Source organism: Ipomoea nil, unplaced genomic scaffold (assembly GCF_001879475.1).
Source record: "Ipomoea nil cultivar Tokyo-kokei standard unplaced genomic scaffold, Asagao_1.1 scaffold1250, whole genome shotgun sequence".
In the NCBI taxonomy this organism is placed as follows: Eukaryota; Viridiplantae; Streptophyta; class Magnoliopsida; order Solanales; family Convolvulaceae; genus Ipomoea; species Ipomoea nil.
The window spans coordinates 1,420,778-1,428,686 of NW_017617678.1; positions in this window are offsets into that span (position 1 = coordinate 1,420,778).

The following is a 7,909-nucleotide window of genomic DNA, read 5'->3' on the forward strand; positions in this document are numbered from 1 at the left end:
TTGATAATCTTGATGATGATAAAGGATTCTTGATGATTGTGTGATATTCTTGATGAATCTTGATGTTTCTTGATATTAAAAGATGAGTTATGTTCTTGTTAATTTAAATATGATTAGAGCCCTAGGATGTATCGTGAAATTCGTATGGTGTTATTCTTGTTGTATTGGGTGGGAATTCGCATGCTCGGGTGTTGTTTTGGTTTAGAAATTATGATAGGATACGTGCCGTATGATTCTTGCTTTTGATCCGTTAATTGTCTACGTGTTGTCATCAATTGCGTTTAAAGGTGTCTAAGCATGGTTTCGGGTTCCACAAAGGATCCCGGGGCGTTTATTGTGAAAAAGAGTCAGTGGGGGTAGGTGGGGGTAGGGGACCGCCACCTACCCGCCGGCGGAGACTGTCGCCGGCGGGTACCCTCACCACGGCTACCCGCTGGAAATTATCCCACCTCGGGATCCCGGCTTCCCCGTTTGATGTTCCCCCGACCCCGTGGCGTCCCAACGACTCCGTCTATCGTGCCTAAAGTCTAGTTTGATGTTTCGGGTACCATTCGTAGATAAACGATGTAATATATATATATATATATATATATATATATATATATATATATATATATATATATATATATATATATATATATATGTTGCATGCTAGTGGAATTGGTATCCCGTTGGCCTAGGTGAAAGAAGCATGAACCCCTTAGGATTATTCCTAGTATGTGGATGACCACGCATAGGTTTCGTTATACGATTTCTCCCCCTTCCCAATGTGTTAATGTGGTTGCATGTGCTTGCTATGTGTTATGTGTGCATGATACCCCAATTTGGTTGCGATCAAATTGGTTATTCCTGAGCTGCGGTTCAGAAGCTGGCTGCGGTCAGAATTATACTCTCGGGCTGCGGTCCACCGTTTGGTTGCGATCAAACGTTTTACATGAGCTGCGGTTCATATTCCTGGCTGCGGTCAGATGACTACTCTTGGGCTGCGGTCCACTGTTTTGTTGCGATCAAACATTATGATGAGCTGCGGTTCATCGTCGGGTTGCGATCGACCCCTTCGTGTTGCGATACGAGGCAGGGTGCTGCGGGGCCGTGTCAGAGCTATATGCGCTGACCCTCATGTATGGCATGCGATTGTCCTGTGGCGCCATCAAAGTTTGCTTGTGTGATGAGATATGATATAAACGAGATGAAGTGAATCTGTGACCATAGGATATATGCTAGTATCTTTACATGCTTGGTTATAACTGTTGAATGTGCTTATCCCATAGGTTATATGCTAGTATCTTTACATACTTTGGTTATAACTGTTCGATGTGCTTATCCCTATCTGTCGAGTCTATTCCAGTTTTGAAACTAGAGTTTCCTAGGATATATCTTCCTGCTTCAAAATGACTTTCTTATATCTATATATATCTATCAATAATGTATTTCCAACGCGTTGGAGTGGGTTACCAGCATCTCTCGCTGAACAGATATATTTGGCTTTCAGGCACAGACCGAGTAGATCCCAGAGCGCGCTAGAAGATCGTGGATTAGATAGATAGTCTTTCCTTTCGGCCTGCGTGCCATAATAATGTATTGAGGATATTAGTTAGTTTAGCCTGTGCATCTGAGTTCTCCAGCTCAGATGTGGCATAGCACCCGTACACTTGTTATTAGTATTACTCTGTTTGGGATTTTATGAGAAATTACCCCTTTATATAAGCTTTAAAAAGTTTCAAAATTTCGGGGTGTTACAGTTGGTATCAGAGCCTAAGTTTGACCCTAGGATAAGACTCTTAAAATCATACTTTAGGACAATAGGCTTGAACTCTAAGTATTTATGAACATAGGACTCAGGAATCTTAGGACGCGCTGTGAGATTGTGAAACCTACACATAACCTCCCCTCACATTATCCCTCCCTAATTTAAAAAGAACTTCCCCTACGCTTACCACACCAAGGTAAGGGTGCAACACACTGACTCATCATTACAATAAATAGCCCCGAAAACCAGCACATGGCACCAACAAGAAGTCAGTCAAGGACCCCACACTCCTCGAAGAATGGATCGGAACCTTCAACAAAATCCTCGGGTTAGTGAATGCCGATAGGAACGCCGCGTAGAGATAGCCTCGTCCCACTTCAGACACGAAGCCGATCTTTGGTAAATCCACGAAGAACCTACTTATGGGCAACAACCGGGGTACAACTGGGAGTGCCTAGGAGCACGGCTACGAGGACGATTCCATCCCGCACCTGTAAGGGCAACCATGTACGAGGAAATTCTCCACCTAAAACAAGGGATGGCACCGTCAGGGAATACCACAAACAATTCCTCCAGCCGACTCGTTTCGCGCCTGAATTAGATCCTACAGAAACAACCAAGATAAAGAAGTCTATGACAGACCACCAACTACGAAACCCAGAAGGCCCTAATTGTAAGCAAACCCGAACCCCTAACGAAGCCTACACCAGTGCTGCCTACCTCTATCGAATCCAACTTCTACAAATGGGAAATTCAGGAACAAACCCAAAAGAAGAAATAACAGAAGTGGAGACCACTTGTAAGAGAACCGGGAATGCCAATTAAATGAAAGGAAGTAAAGTAGTACATAAACAACATCTTTTCTTAATCGTTAGCGCGAATTGTCGAAAAGGGCTCGATATGACAAGAAGAGGCAACAGACGCGTGGAAGTACCATACAACTAAAGCTTCCCTGCAATAAAGGTCTTACCTTGGAACAGGACCTTGATGGTTTTAAGGCACCGTAAGAAGTGCGTGTGACACACAAAATCGCCAAAACACCATGCGACGTCGAGGGCAGTCAATCAAATGCATTCCAAGGAAGAGAAATGCATCACCAAGCACTTGATCACCAAAGGATTGAACAAAGAGCAAGCGACAAGCCGAACTCCAAGAAAAACCAAGAAGGCTTATCATTAATCAAGCAAGGAAAAGACAAAGTTGGCTTATAATCAACTACCCGGTGATGATGACGAGGTTGCTAATTGGAAACCGGACCCGACCTACTGAGCGGAAAGGACATACGAGAGTCTTGACTCATCTAGAACCCGTGCTTAAGGATGAATAACACTGTACGATGGGTCATCCTATGTATTCGAATTCCTTTATTGTGCACATAGGCATGGGGCTTGTCACGACGTGAATCTGTGCATTCTTGGGATTTTTCCCGAAGGAATTCACTCTTCCTAGTCACCTTCCCGCGGTCCCCAACGGGACCTTGATGGGACCCTAACAGGTCCTTGACGGGGCCCTGACAGGAGCTTGGCAGGCGGACGACAGCCCACCTCGCGCCCACTAGTACAATGTGCTGATTTCTTAACTCCTCGTTTTATTGATTCATGGCACACTTGTGTGCCTCGATTGATGAACACGAGTTTTGGGTAAGGAACCATGGGTTGCCCAAACATGGCTTCCTCGGTAAAAGACCTTTACACGTGAGACACTGTCGGAAAAGCACGACCAATTGCATTACACGAGGAATTGAAGTTGGACTCTACGATGCAACCGACTAGGGATGATTGGCATGAAGGATTGTGCAAACCAAGGCGGGGAGTTGGGAACTCGTGCTAAGGACTCACAAAGGCCTTAAAAGTCAAAATGCTAAGGATGGACCGGGACTCCCTCAAACCATGGATATCGTTCAAGCAAATCAGAGGGCTCCTTACAAGTTATATGAAATCAAGAACGACGTAGCCCGTGGTATTAGGAAAAAAAAAGGGGTAAAAGAGCACATTTGAGCCAAGACCTCAAGGGTTATTAAGGACCCACAAGAAAATGAGATGGCTCGTAAAGTCACCGAGTCATTCCACAACGAGATTAGGTAACCAACTGCGCTTCAAGAAGAAAAAGAACATGCAAAGGCACCTTCATCATTAAAAGTAAACACAAAAGGGCACAACAAGCCGAACCTCGGGGGAGACATGAAGTCTTACTAAAAATTTCATTCACTAAAGAGGAGATGAAATTCAATAAGAAGAGAAAGTCAACCCAAAGTTTATCGACTCCCAAGAGACTTTGGAAGAATTTGGGAAGTGCGCCCTAAAAGATTGGCTTGGTTGACCAAACTTGGTCAAGACCTTGGACGCATTAAAGAAGAAAGTATTAAATCGTCGCGAGAGATTCCCTCAAGATAAAAAAGAAGGATGAAACTTAAGCTTGGGAAGCAAGGCCCGACAAGGATCTTAAAGTAAAGCAAGTGCCAACACCAAAGGAGAAGGATCATCAGTTCATCAATACGTCGTGATCAAAGCATCAAACCAGAATAGTCACTTGAATCGAGAACCCTTAACCCATCATAACCGAATCCCTTTCCCTCCCTTGGACAACCGAGCCCTCCTTATTGCAAAACCCTTTCTACCCTTCAAACCCCATTCTTGATTCCCTATTTTAACGATTCCATACAAGGTAGCAACCTCACCTCCTAAAGTTGCAAACCTTGAACACTTTGATCCTAATTCCTAAATTCACTTTGTCCTCAAGTTTGAAACCCGCTCTCTTAATCCATTTAACCCAATCGTTCCCAAAAACCCAGTACACATAGATATACAATTATATATTCTCCCCATAGAATACATTCTCCCTATATGACCACCGTACTACTTTTGACTCGTTATCCCTGTAATGATTTCTAAGCTTCGGGGACGAAGCTTCTCGTAAGGAGGGGAGAGTGTAACACCCCGTGTTACGGCCTTCAATCCCGAATTAATTATTTAATTAATCCCGTTAATAATAATTAAATATGATTTAACTTGGTTAGGTTTCCCTCTAAATAATTAATAAGGTCCACCATGAATCGTGGACCCTTGCCTAAACTAGAGTTTTAAGCCTATTAGGAATAAAGAAAGAAAACCTTTTACTAGTCAGATTCTAATTAGGAATCCTAGACCTATTTATCTATTAGGAATAAAGGAAGTAGACCTTTTACTATTCAGATTATGATTAGGATTCCCTTTAATTAATTAATATGGTCCACTATGGACCATGGACCCTTATCCCTAAAACAAGTCCTTAGTCCTATAAGGAATAGGATTAGTAAACCCATACCATTCAGACCCTAATTAGGACTCTTAAATAAATAAATAAATAACTAAATAAATAAATAAATAAATAAATAAATATATATATATATATATATATATATATATGTATATGTATATATGTATATATATATGTATATATATATGTATATATATATATATATATATATATATATATATATATATATATATATATATATATATATATATATATATATATATATATATATATATATATATATATATATATATATATATATATATATATATATATATATATATAGGAGGCACCTAGAAGTCACACCACAAATAATCTCTCACCACATAGGAAGTTCCAAGAATTCCCCTAGGAGAAATCAAGAAAGAAGGAATCTTAAAGAAAGACCCTTCATAGCCAAGGAAATTAATTAAGGCTAAGAGGTAACCCATGTCTCAACAAAACCTATTTTCTTTGCTATGATCTCCCTCTTAGGCCTCCCTCTATACTCTTGTGTCTTGATGAATCGTTTATGATATTGATGATGTGATCTTGATAATTGGTGTTATGATTTTATGTGTGATCTTGATAATCTTGATGATGATAAGGGATTCTGGATTTTTGTGTGATATTCTTGATGAATCTTAATGTGTCTTGATATTAAAAGATGAGTTATGTTCGTGTTAATTTTAATATGATTAGAGCCCTAGGATGTATCGTGAAATTCGTATGATGTTATTCTTGTTGTATTGGGTGGGAATTCGCATGCTCGGGTGTTGTTTTGGTTTAGAAATTATGATAGGATACGTGCCGTATGATTCTTGCTTTTGATCCGTTAATTGTCTACGTGTTGTCATCAATTGTATTTGAAGGTGTCTAAGCATGGTTTCGGGTTCCACAAAGGATCCCGGGGCGTTTATTGTGAAAAAGAGTCAGTGGGGGGTAGGTGGGGGTAGGGGACCCGCCACCTACCCGCGGCCGGAAATAACGCCGCCAGCCGGCGGGCAAGCGACTGCCCGCCGGGCACTCGCTGCCCGAAGACTTGTCGCCGGCGGGTGACCCTCCACCCATCGGCTACCCGCTGGAAATTATCCCACCTCGGGATCCCGGCTTCCCCGTTTGATGTTCCCACGACCCCTGTGGCGTCCCAACGGACTTCGTCTATCGTGCCTAAAGTCTAGTTTGATGTTTCGGGTACCATTCGTAGGATAAACGAGTCTTATATATATATACATATATATATATATATATATATATATATATATATATATATATATATATATATATATATATATATATATATATATATATATATATATGTTGCATGCTAGTGGAATTGGTATCCCGTCGGCCTAGGTGAAAGAAGCATGAACCCCTTAGGATTATTCCTAGTATGTGGATGACCACGCATAGGTTTCGTTATACGATTTCTCCCCCTTCCCAATGTGTTAATGTGGGTTGCATGTGCTTGCTATGTGTTATGTGTGCATGATACCCCAATTTGGTTGCGATCAAATTGGTTATTCCTGAGCTGCGGTCAGAATTATACTCTCGGGCTGCGGTCCACCGTTTGGTTGCGATCAATCGTTTTACATGAGCTGCGGTTCATATTCCTGGCTGCGGTCAGATGACTACTCTTGGGCTGCGGTCCACTGTTTGGTTGCGATCAAACATTTTGATGAGCTGTGGTTCATCGGTCGGTTACGATCGACCCATTCGTGTTGCGATACGAGGCAGGGTGCTGCGGGGCCGTGTCCGAGCTATATGCGCTGATCCTCATGTATGGGCATGCGATTGGTCCTGTGGTGCCATCAAAGTGTGCTTGTGTGATGAGATATGATATAAACGAGATGAAGTGAATCCGTGACCATAGGATATATGCTAGTATCTTTACATGTTTGGTTATAACTGTTGAATGTGCTTATCCCATAGGTTATATGCTAGTATCTTTACATACTTGGTTATAACTGTTCGATGTGCTTATCCCTATCTGTCGAGTCTATTCCGGTTTTGAAACTAGAGTTTCCTAGGATATATCTTCCTGCTTCAAAATGACTTTTCTTATATCTATATATATCTATCAATAATGTATTTCAACGCGTTGGAGTGGGTTACCAGCATCTCTCGCTGAACAGATATATTTGGCTTTCAGGCACAGACGAGTAGATCCCAGAGCGCGCTAGAAGATCGTGGATTAGATAGATAGTCTTTCCTTTCGACCTGCGTGCCATAATAATGTATTGAGAATATTAGTTAGTTTAGCCTGTGCATCTGAGTTCTCCAGCTCAGATGTGGCATAGCACCCCATACACTTGTTATTAGTATTACTCTGTTTGGGATTTTATGAGAAATTACCCCTTTATATAAGCTTTAAAAGTTTCAAAATTTCGGGGTGTTACAGCACAGGCGTAAACATCTGCATCATAATCCAACTATCTCAAAAACAAAGTCAACGACATAACAACTAAGTCTAATCAAGGCACGCAGGCCCGAAACATCATAAAGAAAAGGGGATCTATTCTAACAGCTTCTAGACCGCGCCCTCATCTAATCAGCACCTGAAAGAAACACAGATATATATATATATATATATATATGGGACAACGCCCGGTCAGCGAATGATGCTGGTAACCCACCAATACATGTGAAATATCATATGTAGATAGTTTATACGTATACAAAATCATTTGCGAAACGGGATATAATATATATCAATTTCAAAAGCCAAGATAGAGATCAACACAAGACTGTATGCACTCTCGATAAGATAAGGGAACACATCCCAAAGCGACACGAAGCAATAATGACTCACAAGAATGGCTTAAGGTATAATATACCATCACACAGTAGATTAACACCCGACATGCAACACACAAGAGAATAAGG